This window comes from Apodemus sylvaticus, chromosome 3, assembly GCF_947179515.1.
Source record: "Apodemus sylvaticus chromosome 3, mApoSyl1.1, whole genome shotgun sequence".
NCBI lineage: Eukaryota > Metazoa > Chordata > Mammalia > Rodentia > Muridae > Apodemus > Apodemus sylvaticus.
The window spans coordinates 139,651,479-139,673,921 of record NC_067474.1 but is presented as its reverse complement, the minus strand read 5'-3'; the positions used below and the strand labels follow the sequence as shown (position 1 = coordinate 139,673,921).

Sequence of the window (22,443 nt, the reverse complement as noted above, 5' to 3'; positions counted from 1 at the left end):
TGGTGCCCTGACCCTCCCATGCCCAGAGGCGAACCTGATGGGGCTGGTTCTTCCTGGAGGTGGGTGGAGGTGGGGGGAAAGGGGGGAGGGTGGAGGCGGGGTGGGAGTGTGTGGGGGGGATGCTGAGGTGAGATGTGGCAAGACCTTGCAAGCTCCTGGGTGGGGCCAGGTTAACAGACATCTAGCTCCTCCCTGTCAAACACAATAACAGCAAGGATGGTAAAGTAGTGGTGGCCTCTTCCTTGGCGCCGCCTACGAGGTATCTGCCATCTGTTTTGTGGCATCATGGCTGCCCTCCGGCCTCTGGCAGATCGTCAAAAAGAGGACCAAGATGTTCATCAGGCGCCAGTCAGACCGATATGTGAAAATTAAGTGAAACTGGCAGAAACCCAGAAGCATTGACAACAGGGTGTGGAGAAGATTCGAGGGCCAGATCATGATGCCCTACATTGGTTACCGGAGCAGCAAGAAACCCAAGCACATGCTGCCCAGGGCTTCTGGAAGTTTCTGGTCCACAACATTAAGGAGCTGGAAGTGCTGCTGATGTGTACCCAATCTTACTGTGCTGAGATTGCTCACAATGTGTCCTCTAAGAACTGAAAAGCCATCGTAGAAAGAGCAGCACAGCTGGTCATCAGAGTCACCAATCCCAAGGCCAGGCTACGCAGCGAAGAACATGAATAGATGGCTTGTGTGCACGTTTTGTGTTTAAATAAAATCACAAAAACTGGAAAAAAAAAAAAGCAGTGGTGGCCAGACAGAGAGAAGGAAACTGACACAATTCCCTTGGTGAAGGGCTTACTGTAGAAAGGGCCTCGAGGCTGATTGAACCTCTCTGTGGAGGCAGAGCATCAGACAGAAAATGGTACAGTGTGTGAAGCTCAAACCCAATGAGGTCTTAAAGGGAAGGAGAGGCTTTCTGTAAAGCTTGGCGAAAAGCTTCAGAACTGTCTGTAAACGGAGGGGAACCTGCGCCCTCTTCTGGCCTCTGTGGGCCCTGCACACATGTGGCATTCACACAGGCAAACACACACATATAAGTAAAAAGAATACGAATACATCTAAAAAAAGAAGTGAGAAAGAGAGGGTGAGGGGAAGAGACAGCCACCGTGAGAACCATCATGGGGGGGCAAAGCCTGAGACACCTCTTGGGACAAAGTGTGGGACTTTTATGAGTTCTGGGGGCTGGTGTAAAGTTTCACATCACATCTTTTTTGTTTGCTTTTTTTTTTCTTCTCAAGACAGGGTTTCTTTGTGTAACCGGGGCTGTCCTGGAACTAGTTCTGTAGACCAGGCTGGCCTCGACCTCAGAAATCCCCTGCCTCTGCCTCCTGAGTGCTGGGACTAAGGTATGTGTCACCATTGCCCGGCTCATATCGGTTATTTAGTCAACATAGCCAAGGACACAACAGGGAGCGTGGAAGAGCTAGCTACAGCTTAGTTTCTACATGTCCCAGAGGTTGTGGGGTGTCACCCGATCCCTCAGACTCCAGGATTTGGCTTACATAGTGGTGGGCTGGTGTTTAACACCTCCCTGACTGGCTGTGTGGTGACAGCCCAGAGATGGGGCTGGAAGATGACCACTGAACCCTCTCACACGGCCACCCTGCCAGTGGCTGAGTCATGAGTGTGAAGTGGAGGGGAACAGCTGGGGGGTGTCCCCCAGGGAGGCCGATCACTGAAGAAGCAGGGACCTTTGGGTTCCACTCAGGTAGGACCAGAACCACAGTGGTTAGGGTCTCGGTGGTTTCATTTACAGGAAGGCAGCTTGAGGTGGGAGTCAGTTTAGACCAGTGGTTCTCAACCTTCCTAATGTACTACCCTTCAATTAAGTTCCTCATGTTGGGGTGACCTCCCCCAAATATAAAATTTTGTTGCTACTTCATAATTGTAATTTTTCTACTGTCCTGAATCATGATGTAAGTATCTGATAGACAGTATATCTGTTATGTGACCCTTGTGGGGGTAGAGACCGACAGGTTGAGAACCACTGTTTTAGACTTATATGCTGTAATTTGGGGCATTCCTGTTTGTTGGAAGAGGACCAGGGATGCTGGGTGTGGTGTTGGAAGCTTATAGTCCCAGCTCTTGGGACGAGAGGCAGTGAGCTCACAAGTTTAAGGCTGTTTGCAGGTACATATTGAGTAGATTGGAGGTCAGCGTGGGCCACGGGCGGAGGGAAGGGAACCCAAGGAAAAACAAAGCTTCGGTTCAGGAACGAGGCCGTGGACACTGTTCTGCTGGGCTCGGCTAAGGGTCTCTGCAATGGTCCCCCAGGGTGAAGGGGCCTCTTTAGTGAGACGGTATTTGCGAGGTGGTGGTGGGTTACCTGGTCCTTACCTAACAGCAGGTCGGGAGGAATAGCTGCCGGTTTGTTTAATTTTCATGTCTGTTGCTGTGATTAAATTACTCAACAAAAGCAACTTATGGGAGAAAGAGTTTGTTTCAGTCTGGAATTCCACGATACAGTGTGCTGTCCTGCAGGAGTTTTAATGAGCAGGTCGCAGCATACCACAGCTCAGAGCGGAGAGAAGATACAAGGTGCATACCCGCCTGCTGGCTGGGGTCCACTTGATAGAGCCACTCCGGCAGCTCAGGATCTCTCGGGCCACATCGTCAGACCTCTGGGTAGAATTTCCCACAAAGGGAGCATGGAAGACATAGCACTCATTCCTGGAAGCTTGCTCTTCAGGCCAATGGCAGACTCCTAGAATAAAAAAAACAGACCAGAGAGCTGGAGAGATGGCTCAGAGGTCAAAAGCACTTCCGAAGGTCTTGAGTTCAAATCCCAGCAACCACATGGTGCCTCACAACCATCCTAAATGAGATCTGATGCCCTCTTCTAAAGTGTCTGAAGACAGAAACAGTGTACTTACATATCATAATAAATAAATCTTTTTTGGGGGGGTTCTTTTTTTTTTTTTTTTGAGACAGGGTTTCTCTGTATAGCCCTAGCTGTCCTGGAACTCACTCTGTAGACCAGGCTGGCCTTGAACTCAGAAATCCGCCTGCCTCTGCCTCCCAAGTGCTGGGATTAAAGGTGTGCACCACCACTGCCTGGCATAATAAATAAATCTTAAAAAAAAAACCAGCAAGCCAAAAAGCTCACAAGGAGGGGCCAGTGTGGCAGCACAGATAGTAGGGCTTCTGTGGCTGAGCCTGACCACTGAGTTAGAGCACCACGTATGTACCATGGTCAATGCCCCGACATATGTGCATGTACTGACATACGTACACACACAAAAATAAGGGAGTATAATTTAAAAATTAAAAAAGAAACCAGGTGTGGTGGTATATATCCTTGGCCCTAGTACTCAGGAGGAAGAAGCAGGCAGATTTCTGAGTTCAAGGACAGCCTGGTCTACAGAGTGAGTTCCAGGACAGCCAGGGCTATGCAGAAGAACCCTGCCTCAAAGACAAAAAGCAAACAAAAAATTAAAAGAATATCCACTTCTTTCAGCCCAGGCAAAAGAAGGACAGCCAAAAGAAGGAAGCCAGGACTGTGAAGGGCTCTTTTTCAGGGGACAGTGATTACCTTGGGGGGACTTCAGCTGAGAACAGAATCCTGTTAAGAGACTGTACAAGTTCTCTTTGGCCTACTCAGTCTGACAGGAGAGGCAATGTTTATGAAGGGAGTCAGGGAGCTGGGCTTTCACCTGCGGTGCCAAGAGGGAGAGCATTTCTGAGTGCATGTGTGGGTGCGTGGGTGCTCATCCTGTGTTTAGGAAGAAATGAAAACATTTCCCTTTTCCAAGGAGGGCTAAGACCCTGTTTGTTTCTAAGGCTGGGGTTCTTGGTATCAAGGGACATATGTGTGCACATACAAATAAGTGTGTGTGCATGATAGAAGGGATGGGTGGGCTTTCCTGATGATCTTTTCAGTTATCCCCTATCATCAGGGTTCTGGGTAGATCAGCCCTGTAGAAGGAAGGGCCAGAAGGAAAATGCAAACCAGAATATGTTAACAGAGCGAATCTGATTCAGAGTATTGGCTTCTCTGGTTTTCTGGGTCCAGCTTGGCTTTGATGGGGACAGAATGACATGGTTCCTGCTCCTAGGACAGGCCAGTGGGTGTGGGCCTCCTCAAGCATCAGTGGCTGCCAGCCTGGTTTACAAAGTGAGTTCCAGGACAGCCAGGGCTATACAGAGAAACCCTGTCTTGAAAAAAAAAAAAACAGAAAAAGGAAAAAGCATAAATGGCTACTGTGGAGGATAAGGCTTGTTTGTATAATAATGTACCTATTTTTACATTCCTCCTTTAAGAAATGTCCTCCCTGTTAATGTTAATGACCCCATGATAATCACAGACAGCTTGAGTTTGGGAGGCAAAGATGTGGCTAATGTCTCAGCAAAACTCAGTAAAAGCTGGGACCTTCAGGACAGCCCTTAAGGCTGTGGGAAAGAACTCTAAAAACATGAGTTTAAAAATATATAACTTCTCAACTCTGAAAAAATGTAAGGATGCAATATGAATTGTATAAGGGCCTTCACAGATCTAAAGGAACAGAGGCAGCTACACTATGAGTCAGCTTGTCAGAAAGATACAAAGACAGGTTGATACAAATGCAGGCAGATTCCTGAGTTCAAGGTGAGTTTGGGACTGAGCAAACTTAGGCCCAGGTGTGGTAGAAGGTAATTTCAGGGCAGGGTCCCGCCCAGCTAGTTTATTGTCTGTGCTTAACACAGGCTGGCAGATCTTGGAATTCTTTTGCAATGTTAAAAAAAAAAAAAGTGTGCTTGTGGTTCACTAAGAATGAAGGGGCGGGGTCCTGGGATTCTGATTCACGGGATAAATCCTGAAGGGAACCAGGAGTAAATGACTGGGTTGATAAATAAAATAAAAGGTGGGGTGGTGGCTCATGAGCTGCAGGAGATGAGCTATCCACTTCTCAAGGGAGAACTGCTTGGAGAACTGTCTAGAGCAGGAGGAGTGGGGAGGGGGAAAGAGAGAGAGAAAGAGGGAGAAAGAGAGAGGGAGAGAGAGGGAGGGAGGGAAAGAGGGAGGGAGGGAAAGAGAGGGAGGGAGGGAGGGAAAGAGGGTGGAAGGGAGAGGGAGGGAGGGAGGGAGAGGGAGGGAAGGAAGGAGGGAGGGAGAGAGAGGCAGGGAGGGAGGGAAGGGAGAGGGAGGGAGAGAGGGAGGGAAGGAGAGGGAGGGAGGGAGAGAGGGAGAGACAGAGAGAGGAGGAAAGAGAGGTCTAAAGATCTCCAGAGAAAGTGTATGAGAGAAAAAGAAAGCAGAACAGTCTGGAGCAGAGCAGGCTGCCAGGTTGGACCTCCGATTTGACTTTGAGTTGTTTATTTCTGCTGCTCCCAGATACCTCTTTTCTTAGAATCCGTCTCTAAGCTGAGGCTGTTCCTTGGTACTGGCTGAGAAGCCATCAGGGAGCAAGGAGACAAACCCAAGGCCCGGAACCAGTAGCCCAGTAATCAGTACCTGTAGGCAAGAAAGACAAGGGAGGAGGGGTCCAGGGCCTTGTGACCGTGTCAGCCCCATTGGGGTGCCGACAAGCAAGGGTTGGCAGTGAGAACTGGACACGATGGCCATCAGAGGTGCTTCCCAGGTGGGATCGAGGCTAAGTATGAGCATGGCTTATTTTCCCTCCGTCTTCCAATCTCCCACCAGTGCTTCTTAAAAGGCTAGGAGCTTGGCATCTGTAGCCGTTGGGATCAGCCTCTGGCTTCAGAGTCTAGGAGGGCATCTTCAGGGATTGGGGGCTGCACAGAGAGAAACTGGAGGAGAGGCCGATACGGAGAAGGAGGAGGCTGGGTCAGGTCCTGAGGCTGGGGTTCTGAACTGGAGTGATTTTCCAGTGGGAGGTTTGTACCTTGTGGAGTACCATGCCAGTGCCTGAGATCAGAAAAACACGCCGTCTCCGGTCCTAAGTGCCTTGTGGAATTTTGTCTGTTCTCTGGCAGGGGATGATCACCCCGCTTAGCAAAGTCCTTACACACCAGAACTGTGTGGTCCTCTACGGGATCTTAAAATATAGCAGAGCTGCTGGGTTCCGGGAAGCAGTGCGCTCGGCAACCGCGGAGGGTGTGGAGCTGTCCGTGGTGCTGGAGCGGAGCGTCTCTGTTCGAAGGGCAGCCAGGCTCACAAGGATGAGAGAAACAGCTGTAGGCCTATAGTATCAACACTGAGAAGGTGCAAAGATGGATCAGCAGTTCAAGGTTACACTTGACTACCTAGTGAGTCTAAGGCCAGCCTGGGCTCTACGAGACTTTGACTCAAAAAATGTGATATAAAGAGGTGTATATACCTAGATACATAGGAACTTGAGTTAAAAGAGAGAATTAAAAATACTTGGAAATCAATTGTATGCGACATGAGGACACAGATTCTGCCTCATGGGAGGAGGAAAGAGTATGATCCCTGGCACCAAAGGGTAAGACTGGTGACCGTCCTCCACAGAGGTACTCGTGTGTGTGTGTGTGTGTGTGTGTGTGTATGTGTGTGTTTATGTATGTGAAGGTGAATGTGTATGTGGAGGCCAAAGGAGACTCTCAGATCTCATTCCTTAGGAGCTGTCCACCTTGTGTTTTTTGAGACTTCTTTTTATTATTTTATTTTTGCCCTGAGCTCACTGACTGGCTGGCAAGTGAACCCAGGGATCAGCTGTCTCTACTCCTCCAGCACCGAGGTTACACGTACACATGACTGGACTGGGTTGTTATTTTAAGTTTAGTGTTATCTTTAAAGTGTGTGTGTGTGTGTGAGAGAGAGAGAGAGAGAGAGAGAGGAAGAGGGAAGAGGAGGGTAGGGGGAGGAGAGAGGGAGAGAGAGAGGAAGAGGGAAGGGAAGGGAAAGAGAGAGAGACAGAGAGAGAGGGAGAGAGACAGAGAGAGAGAACAGGTGCCTATGGAGGCCAGAGGCGTCAGAGATCCTTCAAACAGGAGTGATAGGCAGTTAGGAGCTGTCTAACACGGGTACATGGGTGCTTGGAGTTGAACTCAGATTCTCTAAGAGAACGGCACATGCTCTCAACAGGTGAGCCCTCTCTCCAGCAGTGATGACTATTCTTGGTTGTCAACTTGACTACATCTGGAATTAACTAGAACCCAGGTGACTGGGGACACCTGTGAGGGATTTTTTTCTGGCATATTTTGAAGACCAGCCGAGACATCCAGCCTCCTGGACTGTACAACTACTGAGTTCTTAGACCTTTTGTTCATAGACGGATTAGATGGACCACGGTCTGTGTGCTGACCCAGAGAAAAGACTTTCCGGAATATTTCACCTCAGTGATGCTGGTTTCTTCTTCCTTTTTAAAGTATTTATTTATTTATTTATTTATTTATTTATTTATTTATTTATTTTATGTATGAGTACACTGTAGCTGTCTTCAGACACACCAGAAGAGGGCATCAGATCCCATTACAGATTGTTGTGAACCACCACGTGGTTGCTGGGAATTGAACTCAGGACCTTTGGAAGAACAGTCTGTGCTTTTACATGCTGAGCCATCTCTCCAGCCCCCCCACCCCCACACTGTTTTCTTCTTAATCAGAGTTAGCCAGAACCATGGGTTTGTTTTTGTTTTTGTTTTTAAAGAAGCTAACCTTAAATTTAACATCTTATTCTATCTTTGATCCCACAGATTGATACCTTTATTTCTTTTAAAGGTTTATTTATTTTACATATATGAGTACACTGTAGCTGTCTTCAGACACACCAGAAGAGAGCATCAGATCTCATTACAGATGGTTGTGAGCCACCATATGGTTGCTGGGATTTGAACTAAGGACCTTTGGGAGAGCAGTCCCATCTAAACCACTGAGCCATCTCACCAGCCCCCAAAATAACTTAAAACTCCTGTAGTCTTTACAAATTCAAACACATTAAAAGTTCAGTTCCTTTAAAATATCCAGTTTCTTTAAAAATTCAAAATCTATGCCAGGCAGAGGTGGCACATGCCTTTAATCCCAGCACTTGGGAGGCAGAGGCAGGCAGATTTCTGAGTTCGAGGCCAGCCTGGTCTACAGAGTGAGTTCCAGGACACCCAGAGCTATACAGAGAAACCCTGTCTCAAAACAAACAAACAAACAAACAAACAAAAACCAAACCAAACAAACAAAAATCCAAACCCCAAATCTTCTAAAATTCAAAGTCTCTCAGCCGTGGGCTTTTCTAAGAGAAGAAGAAGAGGAGAGGGAGAGAGAAGAAATACTTTCTTACTTCAAGAAGGAAGAGCCAGGGCACAGTCACAATCAAATAAAAGCAAAAGCAACTCCAGCTGTGTAAAAACTCAGTATCTAAGGTCTGGGATCCTCTCATGGTCTTCTGGGCTTGGGTCACCTCTCCTTTGCCCTCTGGTGCTGCACGCAGATTGTCTCCTAGGCTCAGGCTGGCTCCACTCCATACCCGCTGCTGCCCTTGGTGGTCAGCCCATGATACTGGTGTTTCCAGAATGCTGGGTCTTCTGTAGCAACTGGACTGCACTTTACCAATCACCTCTCCCGGGATTTCTTCAGAGACTCCAGCCCTGCCACATAGCACCAAGCCTCTGCTGCTCTCCACGACTCCTTCATGCCTTCAAAACCAGGGCCACCTGGGAGACTCTTAGATGGCTAAGTTCCGCTGCCAGCAGGAAGTACAGCCATGACCGCTTCTGGAACACAGCTCCTGTATGACTCAAGGCATCAGCAGTGCAATGTAAAAATATGAATATTATTGTGTTTATAAAAAGATAAGGAGAGAAGAGTATGTTTGGTGTAGTCAGGTGTGGGGGCAGGGAGGGGGTGTCTCGAGGGCCCATGCTGAGGCATCCCTCCCTGTGAGCGACCAGTCACACAGAATACTGTAGAATAGAGTTTATTCAGGGAATGGAGAGGGGAGCTGAGATGGTAGCAGAGGGAGAGAGAGAGAGAGAGAGAGAAAGAGAGAGAGAGAGAGAGAGAGGTCAGAGCAAGAAAGCAGGAAGGCAAGAGAGCAAGAGAGAGAGGAGGGGGCAAGCAGCCCCCTTTATAGTCAGTCAGGCATACCTGGCTGTTGCCAGGTAACCGTGGGGCGGAGCCTAGCCAAAATGCTAAAAAATATATTCCAGTAACAGAAACTAGTATTTCCAAAATCAGCAGTACCTGAAGGGCCATTCAGTTTATCTAGTTATTTTTTAAAATGTGGATTCTGAGGCTCGAACTAAGGTCCTTTTTAGGGGTTAGACTAAGGTTGTCATGATTGCAGTTACTTCACTAACTGAGCCCTCTGCCTAGCCACCCACCCTGGGAACTCTGAGGGGACCCCCTGTTGTAAAATACTTTGGTTCAGAGGCTTGACAAGGAGAGGCAGGGAAAGGGCCAGCTCAGAGGACGAGGTAGTGGGCTGTGGAATACCTTATGTCCCTTTTCAGCTGCCATAGTTTCAAGGCAGTGTGTAGGTGGAGACCCTCGTGGAGCCCGTCTCAAGGAGGAAGCTAGAGGTTTATCCTTGGCACCCTGGGGCCTGTCTGTGATGGTGAGGTCTGGGCTAGCATCTGGAGCCTGAGGGCAAAGGTCACAGCTGGCCAATCCCTGGCTTCAAGCTGCTCCTGACAGCACTCCCAGATCCTGGGACAGCCTTCCTCATGTTCCTTGGTCATGGTCATTCCCAGAGGCCAGAACTCACTTATCCGGAAGCCATAAACTTCACCTTCCTGACTGGAGGCTAGTGCCCAGTATGGCATGGCCTTGGTAGGGATAGAGTGACATGGTCCCCGAGCCTGGGATAGGACCAGCAGATGTGGGCATAAGGCTTGTTTGTTAATGAGTCTGGGAGTCGAGGGTGTGGCTAATGTCTCAGCAAAACAGTAAACACTGGGACCTCCAGGACAGCCCTTAAAGCTATTGAAAAGAACTCTAAAAACATGAGTTTGAAAATATGTGATTTCTCAACTATGCAAAAAATATAAGGATGCAATATGAATTGTATAAGGAGCTTCACAGATCTAAAGGACAGAGGCAGCTGCACTACAAGCCAGCCAGTGGTCGGAAAGATACAAAGACAGGCAGATGCAAAAGCAGGCAGATTCCTGAGTTCAAGGTCAGCCTAGGACAGAGCCAACTAAGGTCCAGACGTGGTCGGAATGCCGGGTAGAGGCCCAGCCGGATATCTTATTGCCAGGGCTTGCTCTCTCCTTCTAAGGGTCAAGAGGCTAACTAAGGTCATGGGATGCTGGCTCATGGGGTGGTCAGGAGGGAACCTGGAATAAACAACTGAATTGAGCACTGACTTGTTTGGAGTTCTCTGGAGATCAAACACAGCTCTTCAAGACTTTTTCTAACAGGATTTCTGATTTTAGTCAGAAAATCCATGGAGAGCAAACATGGCTCTTTCAGAATTTTTTCATAGATAGTTTAGAATTTTTCTAACAGAATTTCTTTCTTTTTCGTTTTCTTTTCTTTCTGGTTTTTTTTTTGAGACAGGGTTTCTCTGTATAGCCCTGGCTGTCCTGGAACTCACTCTGTAGACCAGGCTGGCCTCGAACTCAGAAATCCGCCTGCCTCTGCCTCCCAGAGTGCCGGGATTACAGGTGTGTGCCACCACCACCCGGCTCTCTAACAGAATTTCTTGGTCAGAAATCCCAAGAATTACAGAGCTGCCACAGCTCTTTTAGAATGTTCTCTAGGTGCTGGGCAGTCTCGGAAAAAAAAATAAACAAAACAAAACAAATGAACAAACAAAAAATGTTCTCTAGGAGCTATGCAGAGATGGCTGTCTGAAGAGTAAATGCAGCTCTTTAGAGTTTTGTTTTTGTTTTTTGTTTTTTTTCTGATTTTGACTAGAAAAGCCAAGAATTACTTTTAGAATTTTTCTAACAGGATTTCTGACTTGGTCAGAAGATCAAGAATTTTATAGCCACTTTTCTGACTTTGGTCTGAAAACCCATGAGCTATCTAGAGAGCTTTTAGAATTTTTACTAGAAGAGAGAGCTGTCTTGAACTGAAAGCTAGCTGTCTCAACCAGAACTTTTAAAATAATAAGAAAAAACTGTCTAGAGCACAGCAGAACAGAGGACAGACAGACAGACAGACACACACACACATGCACAGACAGACAGACATACACACACACACAGAGTCTGGAACGCCATCTTAGCACAACATAGGCTGCCACGATTTGACTTTGAGTCTTTGTTTTTGCCACTTTCAGACACCCCTGCTCTCAGAACCCTGGCAGGCTGGGCTGGTCAGATGTTCCCTGTTCAAACCCTGCCTCCGATGGATGCTACACACTTCCCATGCTTCCTTCATTCTCAGCCCAGGACCTGTGCTCAGTGCTGGGCTGGCTTGCCATTTCTGGGAAAGAGGAATTCCAGTAGTTCTCAGGACAGCTTAGCTTCCTCCTGACTATGAACAAGCAAAAATCAGGGGCAGCACTATAGACTACAAGCCTGGAGACCAAGGCACAGCCCTCAACCTATCGTACCCATTGTACAGATGGGGAAAACAGAGAAACAATGATATTCATAGTCATATAACCCCGGCCATGGGCTGGACCCTTGGGAGAGCTGAGTCTTATTGTGTTCATGACAGTCATGATGAGGTTCCCATTCCTGCACAGCCCATCAGTACCCAGGCTCCCTCATCTGCAGATCTCTGTTTGCCTGATCCCAGCTGCACACTTCTTAACACCACTCTCAGTTTTCTGCCCTGATTCTAACCGCAGAGTCTGGCCAGATAGGGATTCCATTGTCAAGAATTCGGCAGTCCCTTCCTTACCTAAGTCTACATAAAACATCTGAGATTTGAATTGAAGCAGGGAGATCATTTTGCGTTGCTGTGCCTTGTCAGCAGAGGAGGAGATTTTGTTGGCCCCTGAAACAGAGAGAGCATCCTGGGTCCCAATATGATGCTTTCTCTGAGAGACCTCTGAACTGGTCTTTTTGCGGGTTTTGACCCATCTTCCTTACCAAGCCGGTTTCTTGGTGCTCTCCTCTGTGTGGCCAGCAGGTGGCGCTGCAGTTCCAGTTTTGCAGGGCTTAACTCTGCTCCTGCTGGGGGCTGGTCTACTTACCGTCTGGGGTGGGTCCGGTTGCATTTGAGAACCCTTTTGCTAGTGGGGAGGGCCATTACTGAGGGCCAGTTCACAGTATGCCTTTTGTCTTAGCTACTTGCTATCCTGAGAAACCCAGCTAGCTGCCTGCGCTATTTTCTGCGTCCTGGGCACTTTGGTCACTAGCTATTTCTATGTATTGTGCCTGTTCGTGGATACAGCAGTCAGATCCCGTCTACCAAACAACCATACAAAATAGGGACCCATGGCAGGAGGTGGTATGCCAAAGCCAGCGTACAATCTTGTGGGGTGACTACCAAGGTTGGGAAACTGCACAAAGGTTCTTGGCCTGTGTCTGAGCCACATACTAGACGCATGGCTGCTCTGCTCCATGATCCCAAGGCTGAGACTCTTTTCCCCGCTTACCAACTCTCTTTAGCCTTGGGGTACATCTTCCATCTATGTCAAAAATGACAGTCCCAGATGGCAACTGGGGTGACCTGATGGGAATTTGTACATTACGAGGAAAGGTCAGGGGGCTGGAGAGATGGCTCAGGGGGTAAGAGCACTGACTGCTCTTCCGAGGTCCTGAGTTCAAATCCCAGCAACCACATGGTGGCTCACAGCCATCTGTAATGAGATCTGACGCCTTCTTCTGGTGTGTCTGCAGACAGTTACAGTGTACTTACATATAATAATAAATAAGGCTTAAAAAAAAAAAAAGAAAAGCTTAGGTCAGTATGAAGGAGTAAAGTGGGACCTGTGTCCACCCCATCCTGAGGCTGGAGCCTGTGTTGGCCTCTGGTTCCCATCCTGCCTCTGCCTGGCCCCGCCTTTCCCAAGCTCCACCTCCCTCTTCCGGCTGCTGTCTCCCTTCTCCGAACCTGGCCGCCCAACTCTGCCGCTCCCTACGCCTCTTTTACTACGCCTGTCTCTGCCGCTCTGTCAGCTGGTCTTTCTCTCTTTCACGTCCTTGTCTCTCTCTAACAGAATCAGAGTTAAGTGACAGAAGAAGAATTGGTCCCCTCCTGCCAGGGTTATTAAAATCATGTTCTGCAATTGAGCGGCCAGAAGAGCTCTGGCTAATGACGGATGATGAGGCCACGGCGTCCCCGCCGCGGGAGCGAGGCTGCGAGCGGCTGCGGGATTACCTCCAATTACTCCGCTCTCCCTCCAGATCATCCTTCTCCTGCTCCTGGCAGATAAAGTCTAACCTTTGGCAGGGATGCTGGAGCTGGGGTGTGGGCGACGCTCAGAGCTGTTGTGTGGTCCCGGCATCTGTGGGGATTATCTCATTTAACTAGGGCTTCTGTTTCCACATAGCAACTCCAGAGGCATGCAGTCCTGCCTGCGCTCTGACCTCTGGAGAGACGGGGCTTTGAGAAGTTAGGTAAATTGCTCAAGGTCACATGGCCAGGACCTGACACCCTTGGTTCTTGAACCTCAGACTTCAGTGTCCTTTTACTTACTGGGGACCTTTCTCTCCATGCAAGGAACATTGGGAGAGATTTTTGAGCTCTGGAAAATGAGCAGTTATGGTCTACCAGGTGTTGTGTGTGTGTGTGCTTGTGTGTGTGTGTGCTTGTGTATGTGTGTGCGTGCGTGCGCGCGCGTGTGTGTGCTTGTGTGTGTGTGTGCTTGTGTATGTGTGTGCTTGCGTGCGTGCGCGCACGCGTGTGTGCTTGTGTGTGTGCGCGTGCGTGCGTGTGTGTGTGCGCGTTGAACGTTTGTGTTGCCATGGGCGTGGAAGGCAGAGGTGGATCTTAGGTGTCACGTCTTAGGTGCTTGCTCCATTTGTTTTTGTTTCCTTTGTGGGAGGGGCTCTGAGACAGGGTTTCTCTGTGTAGCCCTGGCTGTCCTGGAACTCACTCTGTATACCAGGCTGGCCTGGAACTCAGAAATCCAGCTGCCTCTGCCTCCCAAATGCTGGGATTACAGGCGTGCGCCACCACTGCCCAGCTTGTTTTTGCTTTTTTTTTTTTTTTTTTTTTTTTTAAGATTTATTTATTTATGTAAGTACACTGTAGCTGTCTTCAGACACACAGACACAGGGTGTCAGATCTCATTACTGATGGATGTGAGTCACCATGTGGTTGCTGGGACTTGAACTCAGGACCTCCAGAAGAGCAGTCAGTGTTCCCAACCGCTGAGCCATCTCTCCAGCCCCTGTTTTTGCTTTTTAATTCACTTTAATCCTGTTACTATCCCCACCTCCCGGTCCTCCCCCTCCCCCTGTTTTTTGAGGGTCTCTGGAGGTAAGAGGATAGCTTGTGGTAGTTGGTACTCTTCCTCCACCGTGCGGATCCAGGAGATGGAACTCGGTTTATGAGGCTTGGGGCAGCAGCCTTCACTCTTGAGAGCACCCACGGACCTCATTCTCCTGTCTCTGCTTCCCTTGGCAGTGGAATCTGAACAGCCACCGTGCCTGGCTGGCTCCTCCAGATGGGCTCTGGGAATCGTGCTTCAGGGGCAAGTACTTGATTGACAGCACTGTCACCCCAGTTCCTCCACCAGGTTTTAATTCCACAAAGCACCAACAACAGCAAGGACAGCAGCCGCATGCTCAGTGGTTCAGAGCACACACTGCTTGTGCGTAAGATCTGGGTTTGATTCCCAGTATGTCAGGTGGCTCTCAGCTGCCTCTTTAACTCTGGCTCCAGGAGAATCCAAAACCCTCTGGCCTTCTCCAGTGTTGCACTCACAGGCAAAAACCCACAGTCAGATATACCAGCATGCACACAGTTAACATTTTTTTTTTTTAAAGTAAGCAACTACATTACAGGAAAGTGGAGTGGAGTTAGACATTTGAAAGTACTTCCCAAAGGAGCGGGTTCTAAAAGAGGGGACTGAGAACCTGTGTTTATCTTCCTCAAGGGTCTTTTGAAATCAAAATACTATCTTGGATGTCTTCCTAAGTCAGGTAGGGTTTTGGTGCTGAAATCTGAGTGTACAGTGTGTGTGTGTGTGTGTGTGTGAGAGAGAGAGAGAGAGAGAGAGAGAAAGAGAGAGAGAGAGAGATCCTGGAGGCTCACTGAGGTTGACTCTACCAAAGCAATCATGAAGCTCAGCCCAGGGTTGAGGTGCCAGTCTTGACTGGCAGCCCCTCCTGCCTGCCTCTCTATTCTGAATTCACTCTCATCCACCCTTGCAGTGAATCTCCCCAATTTCCAGGTGACCTCTCCAAGAGTGTGTCTGTCAAGCTCACCTTGGGAGATAAGGCTGTGTGTGCCACCGGGCTGTGAGGGAGCCGCAGTGGGATTCGATGTCCTGTGCGCCCATCCCCCACCCTGCTCTAACTCAGCCCGAATTCTGCAGCTACCCACCCTGGAGCCGGGGCTCACACTGGCATCGCCGTCTGTTCAGGACGAATGAGTATCCCTTTCCCATCTGGATTCTATTATTTTTCAGTTTATACTGGTCAAAAAGCACAGGATGAACGTCTGGAGGAAAAAAAATATAATCTTTGAGAAAATTGAAAATCTATATCATTGTTTGGGACTGGGGGCCTAGGGTCCCAGGAAAGTGGCTCTCCTCATTTTAACTCCAACTTGGTGCCTGGCCAACTCTTCTTGACACACAGCTGGCTGCCTGCCAGATTGTGCCCCCCGGCCCCCCCCCGCATCCTCTGGGGACCTCCCTCTCAGCCTTGGGGCTCTGCTTCTTCTTCTTTTTTTGGATTTGGTTTTTTTGAGACAGGGTTTCTCTGTGTAGCCCTGGCTGTCCTGGAACTCACTCTGTAGACCAGGCTGGCCACCTGCCTCTGCCTCCCAAGTGCTGGGATTAAAGGTGTGCACCACCACTGCCCGGTAAGGTAACTCTTCTAAGGGACAACATTTAATTGGGGCTGGTTAACAGTTTCAGAGGTTCAGTCCATTATCATCATGGCAGGAAGCATGGCAGCATCCAGGCAGACATGGCGCTGGAGGAGCCAAGAGTTCTGCATCTTGATCTAAAGGCAGCCAGGAGAAGACTGTCTTTCAGGCATCTCAGGGGAGGGCCTCAAAGCCCACCCCTACAGTAACACACTTCCTCCAACAAGGCCACACCCACTCCAACAAGGCCACACCCACTCCAACAAGGCCACACCCACTCCAACAAGGCCACACCCACTCCAACAAGGCCACACCCACTCCAACAAGGCCACACCTCCTAATAGTGTCACTCCTGGGCCAAGCATAGTCAAACCACATATGCTAGCAATCAAAGGCTGTGGGGGTGGGCTTCATCGTGTTAGGTTTTCTATGCCCTGCCAGGGCTTTTCACCTCCTTCATCTTCAAGAGAGGAAGGGGCCAGGAGGGAGAGGAGAGAGAATATGCACATGGGGTTGGGGGAGATTTGGATGGTTCTAATGCCTCCCCCCCCATGTGGGGCTGGCAGGAATACACAGTGGATGTGCTCCGTGAGCCATTGTGATTGTCTGCCCATTCACCGGTCAGCCACATCTACCCTCTTGCATCCACCCATCCATCATCTATTTATCATCATCTCTCTCTGTCTGTCCATCCATCATCTATCTTCCTAGCTGTCTGTGTCTGTCATCTCCCGTCTGTTTTAAAGCATGGGATCGCATGTATGTGGGGCTGTTTCCAAGCATGTCTGTAAACATGCCGTGCATATCTGATTAGCATGTGTCATTATAGAGCTGCACTTCCAGATCTGAGTCACCAGAGACCCTTTTCCCAAACCCAAAGAGCTACGTGAAGGAAGGAAGAAGAGGCCCAGGGCCCTGGTTCCCCATCGAGCCCCAGCAGAGAGTTAATTAAACCCCTTTCCCAACAAGTGTGGTAATTAGTGCTAATGGGTTAGCTTCAGCTCGGCAGCTGAAGAAGCTCCCGCTGGTGTGTGTGTGTGTGTGTGTGTAGTGAGGTTTTTGAGAGGAACCCATGCATCTCAACATACCTCTTCCTGATCTTTAGGGGCACCAAGAGGCCGGGAGGGTGGGTCTCCGCCATCCTGTCTTTAAGACTCTGACTCTGTAAGTGTGTATAATATGACCTTGCTGTCCAGTGTACATATGTGGGTGCCTGTGTGAATGAGGGCTATTGGCTTTTGCTTGTACATGGTAAGTATGTAACGGTAAGTGGGCTGTGCTTCTTGAGTTAGCACTGTGGTGACCCCCAAACACAGGCCACAGGTCTGTGCCATGACACGTTCATGGTTGTGTGTTTCTGGGTGTCCTCCATGTGCGCCGAGGCATACCTGAATGTGGGTTCTTGTGTGTGTGTGTGTGTGTGCGCGCGCGCGCGCCTGTTGGGGAGACAAAAGGCGCGGAGCAGCAGGGCAGCTGACTTCCGGGGCCTGACTGACATCCCTTGCAAATAAATGTGACAATGAAATATAGTCCTGGAATTGCGGTGGATGCTCCATCAGGCAGGCGACACAGAATAGGTGAAGTTGTAAAATGTTCCCCAGGGAGCTGCCCAGCTGAGTGACAGCTCTGCCCAGCGCTCCCCAGCGAATGCCCTGGGGCTGATGATGATCATGCTGGGAGACTCCGAAGGCCTACGACAGCTCATTTGAGGGGTGACGGGCAGAGATGGCCACTCAGTCCCCCTCCCTGCAGGGTTGTCTTATTTACTGTCTTCTGACTGGTGAGTCCCTAGCCGCCTTCCTACATTCAGACGGGGCCTCCAAAGGTCAGGATTCCTTGAGACTAGACTTCCTAAGGAGAGGGTCACGTCCTTCTTTACCCAAGGACACAGCTCCTGTACCCCATTCTCTGAATGGCCTTCCTGTATGTGTAGATGGGATCCCCACAGAGCACTGTCACAAGTTCCCTGGAGCCCCCTGCAAACCTGAGTACATTCCGTCCTAACCCAGCATGTGGTTGTGCGTGTTCACTCACGCATTTTTCTGTGGTTGTCTGGATATTGATGTGTGGGCCACTTTTGGAAACTACACAGTAAGGAGCACAGGAACGAAGTCTTAGGGACTTGGTTTCCAGCTAACAGTAACCTCAGTCATAGATGATAGCTTTCTGGAGCCAGAATTCAGTAGAGGCTCTGGCCACAGGATGCCTGCGCTGGAAGAGAAAACCTGTTTATTTAACATCACAATGACACTTTGCTGGGAGCCTCTGCTAACTCATTAGCCTGAAGAGGCCTACTATATTAAGTTTGTCTGCAGTTGGTCAGGCTGCCCCGGCCAAGGCAGAGTGTGTGCATCGGATGGAGAGCTGGGTCAGACTAGTAAGGCCTGATCTGAGGTGAGACCAGGGGTGGACTGGGATTTTTGAAAGCTTTGGTTTATCTGTTTCATCTCTTTTTTTCCCTATCCAGAGGTTGGGGTGGTCTTCAAAGATCACAGAGGATGTCTGGGAGGGGAAGTGATGGGAGCAGAGTCTCTCTTTTCTTCCTTTCCCTCAGTCTGGGTTTGTTCAGTCCTCTGATACACTTCTGAGGGCTTCCAGCGCTGGTGTGTGTCTCCGAGTCAGGACCAAGTCCTGTCTCACAGCCCCGGGCCAAGAAGAGCCTCTGCAGAGCCTGCAGGACCATGATGAACCTGGCAGATTGTTCTGGAAGGCTATGGACAGGGATACAGGTCAACCAGACCTGGACCCCACTGGAGAGGTTTTCCCTTGTTTTCCTGAGCCCTGGGGTGGAGGTGGGGCGCATAAGGTCTGCTATGTCATGTGCAGATAAACCTCTACCACACATGCAGCTCAGCGTGAAGTCCTGGCTTGCAGGAAAATAACTATCCTCAGGCTTTTGGGTCTCCTGAAGGCTCTTAGTTCGTCCTCGAAAATCTTCCAAGTGGGCCACCAGTTGACTCCTGGGAGTCCTGAGGCCAATTTGAACGTCTCCCGCCTCTTGATGGATGCTACGAGACCTGGTTATTTCACCTTTTGCACACATATTCCTGTTTACAGATGAGGCATAAAAATGAGCTCCCGGCTAGAGGCTCCGGCATAACAAAAGCACATATTCAGGCCAATTTAATCAGAACAAAGGAAAGACGTGGAGCAGACATCTGATCATTGAATTGTTCAAAACCATTCCTGCTGGAAAGCAGCTGCCCACACCCAGGTCACTGGTAATTTCATTTTCTCATCAGACCATTGTATGGTGAATAATTATACACCTCAGTGGCACAGAACTGGAATGAAGGTGCTCGTGGGAGGCAGGATGCTCAGGGGCAGAGCACAGGCTTCTGTTCTGACAGGAGAACTTCACCCCTCTCTGCACCTCGGTTTCCATGACTCTAGGGTAAAAAGGGCACCGTTTTGCAGGGTTTTCATAAGTAGAAAGTCCCACTGCGCGCACAAGAGGTTAAACTCATTGTTTCCTAAGAATTATTTGGCGTATTGTTATGGTCAGGTGCCTGTGATATACATGATGGAATCTGGATGTGTATGTTATGGTTATGTGAGTATGTGAGTGCATATCATACATGTATGTGTACACGCAGTGGGTGCCGATGTATAATTGACATGTACATGTGGTGGACACCTCAAAATCTGTATGTATATATGTGATGACTGTCTACACATAATGGACACGTGTTATGGATGCCTCTGTGTGTGTGTAATATTTTTATACCATAAATATTTATAAGTTAGACTGTTGCGATTGGGTATGAAGGACCCTGTGTGTATCAAGTTATTTATATATTGTCAAATGACAAAAATCACAACTTTGACTTTTCTCTCTCTCTCTCTCTCTCTCTCTCTCTCTTTCTCTCTCTCTCTCTTTCTTTCTTTCTTTCATGATATGTGAATTGAACCCTTGTGCCCTTCCCAGCCTTAAACAGGTTTTTTTCAGCCTTGATCAGGCTGAAGAGACCATGCCACAAGGGACCTTAGTGACCTAGGTGGAGTCATCTGCCTTGGTGGCTCATGCTGTTCCCATAGGAACTTGGAAAAATAGAAAAAAAGGCCCGCTGACCTTGCTTTGCAACATAATCCACCTGAAACAAAGTATGCGTCTGTGGGCTTTCCCTAGAAAACACAGTACTGAATATTAAACTTGACCAGAACTCTGTCTTGGCTTCATTCTCCACCCCTCCCCCACCCCGTCTCTTTTTCATTTCCGGCCCCTCTATCAGGTAAATCCAGGTCATCCATGGCTGCTGGACAGCTACAGAACCTGGGCCCCGTGCTTAAGCAAACTCTCTATCTCGAACTATATCTCCAGGCTTCTTTTACCTTTAAAAATGTGTTTTGAGACAGGGTCTCCATAACTTGCCCAGGCTGGCCTTGAACGTGTGTTTCCCTCATACTCTACTGTATGAGATTGCAAGCCTGAAAACACTGGACATGGTGGCTCTTGCTGCAAGGACTTGCTGCCTTCTCTTTCCCATCCAGAGCCAGGCAGCCCTCGCTCTACATAGAGGCGGCCCAACAGAGGCAGGAACAGAATACAAACACCAGACTGCTTACTTCAGAGACTAAAGCAGGGGTGGTTGCTAACACACTTCTTGGTCTGTTTGGAGGATTGGCTGGTGTCTCCCACTCTCCTGGTGGCTGAAACATTAGCACAGGGAACTCCATTTTGATTTGGTCTGTTTGGCTTAACACAGTCCAAATTGGTGACTTCCTACAAATTTTACTTGACAATTACAGAGGGCAGACCCTGGCCAGGTCCTCTGAGAGTGGATTCTATTGTTGTATATGTGACACAGAACAGGCCCCCCCCTTTTTTTGCCTACTTTCTCATTTGCAGAATTGAGATATCTAATGAGTGGCCTACTATGTGCCAGGCTAACACAGGAACTCGTACCCTGGGCACCTATGGGGCTTGTGTTAGTCTTAGTGCTTTTCCCACTGAGCTGTCCTGGTCACATGGGAGGCCGCTGAGGATGCATCTGTGTGAGCAGTTTTTTTTTTCTCTATTCCACAGCTGGGATGAGGGGACACAAGCTGTACATTGACAGCTCCACCTACCTGTATGTATACATGCACCCAGACATAGCCAAATCTGTGCTCACACATGTCACTCAAGCTGGTTCATGCTTTCCAACATGTCCCCATGTGGGTGTGACGTGCCTGTTGGTGGTTTGAATATTGCTTGGCACTATTTGGAGGTGTGGCTTTGTTGGAGTGGGTGTGTCCCTATGGGCATGGGCTTTAAGACCCTTGTCCTAGCTGTCTGGAAGCCAGTCTTCTCCTTTTTTGCCTTTGGAACAAGATGTAGACCTCTCAGTTCTTCCTGCACTATACCTGCTTGGATGCCGCCATATTCCTGCCTTGATGATAATGGACTGAACCTCTGAACCTGTAAGCCAGCCCCAGTTAAATGTTGTCCTTCTAAGAGTTGCCTTGCACTCTCTCTTCCAGTTGAGCAAAATGTCCAAAGGAAAGAAGGCCAAGGGGAAGAAGGTGGCCATGGCCCCCACTGTCGTCAAGAAACAGGAGGCCAAAATGATAGTCAGTCCTTTGAGAAAAGGACCAAGAACTTTTTCCAATTCCAAAGAGACCTAACACGCTTGGTCACATGGCCCCGCTACATCAGGCTGCAGCGGCAAAGAGCCATCCTCTGTAAGTGGCTCAAAGTCCCTCCTGCCATTAACCAGCTCACCCAGGCCCTGGACAGGCAAACGGCTACCCAGCTGCTTAAGCTTGCCCACAGGTACAGGCTGGAAAGAAAGCAGGAGAAGAAGCAAAGGCTGCTGGCCTGGGCTGAGAAGAAAGCCACTGGCAAAGGGGACGTCCCAACTGAGAGACCACCTGTCCTCCAAGCAGGGGTCACCACAGTCACCACCTCGGTGGAAAGCAAGAAGGCTCAGCTGGTGGTGATTGCCCGTGATGTAGACCCCATTGAGCTGGTGGTTTTCCTGCCTGCTCTCTGTTGAAAGATGGGGGTGCCCTACTGCACCATCAAGGGAAAGGCCAGGCTGGGGCGCTTGGTTCACAGGAGGACACGCACCTCTGTTGCCTTCACACAGGTTAACTCGGAAGACAGGGGTGCTCTGGCTAAGCTGGTGGCAGCTATTAGGACCAATTATAATGTCAGCTATGACGAAATCTGCTGCCACTGGGGAGGCAACGTCCTGGGTCCTAAGTCTGTGGCTCGCATTGCCGCGCTGGAAAAGGCAAAGGCTAAAGAACTCACGACTTACTTGGGTTAAATGTACACTAAGGTTTCTGTACATAAATATAATTCCAAAATTATCTTCCAAAAAGAAAGAAAGAAAGAAAGAAAGAAAGAAAGAAAGAAAGAAAGAAAGAAAGAGTTGCCTTGTATCTGTTCACAGTAGTAAGTGCCCACGTGTGCCCATGGGCGCTCTGGCACAAGCTCTGTTCTGTCCCCACACACTCCTTTACAGTTGATGGAGGCTGAAAAGTACTGAACCCCAGGTGTCATTTGTGTCTCCTGTGGCTGCCCCTGGGTGCAGCTTCAAGTACCAGGCTTGTTTCCCTTGAAGTTCTGGAGGCTCAACATGGTAGAAACCCCACGCCTCTACCCTGCCTCAGTTTCCTTATGTATAAAACGAGAAAAAAAATTAAGTATACCTGCCTTATAGACTGGCCCTGAAA

General features: G+C 49.1%; 2 pseudogenes; both read left to right on the top strand.

The window, feature by feature from the left end:
* Positions 1–285: 285 nt before the first annotated feature.
* Positions 286–684, top strand: LOC127680104 (60S ribosomal protein L32-like; annotated as a pseudogene).
* A 20,568-nt stretch (positions 685–21,252) lies between these two features.
* LOC127680103 (60S ribosomal protein L7a-like) lies at positions 21,253–22,034 on the top strand (annotated as a pseudogene).
* The last annotated feature ends 409 nt before the right edge of the window (positions 22,035–22,443 follow it).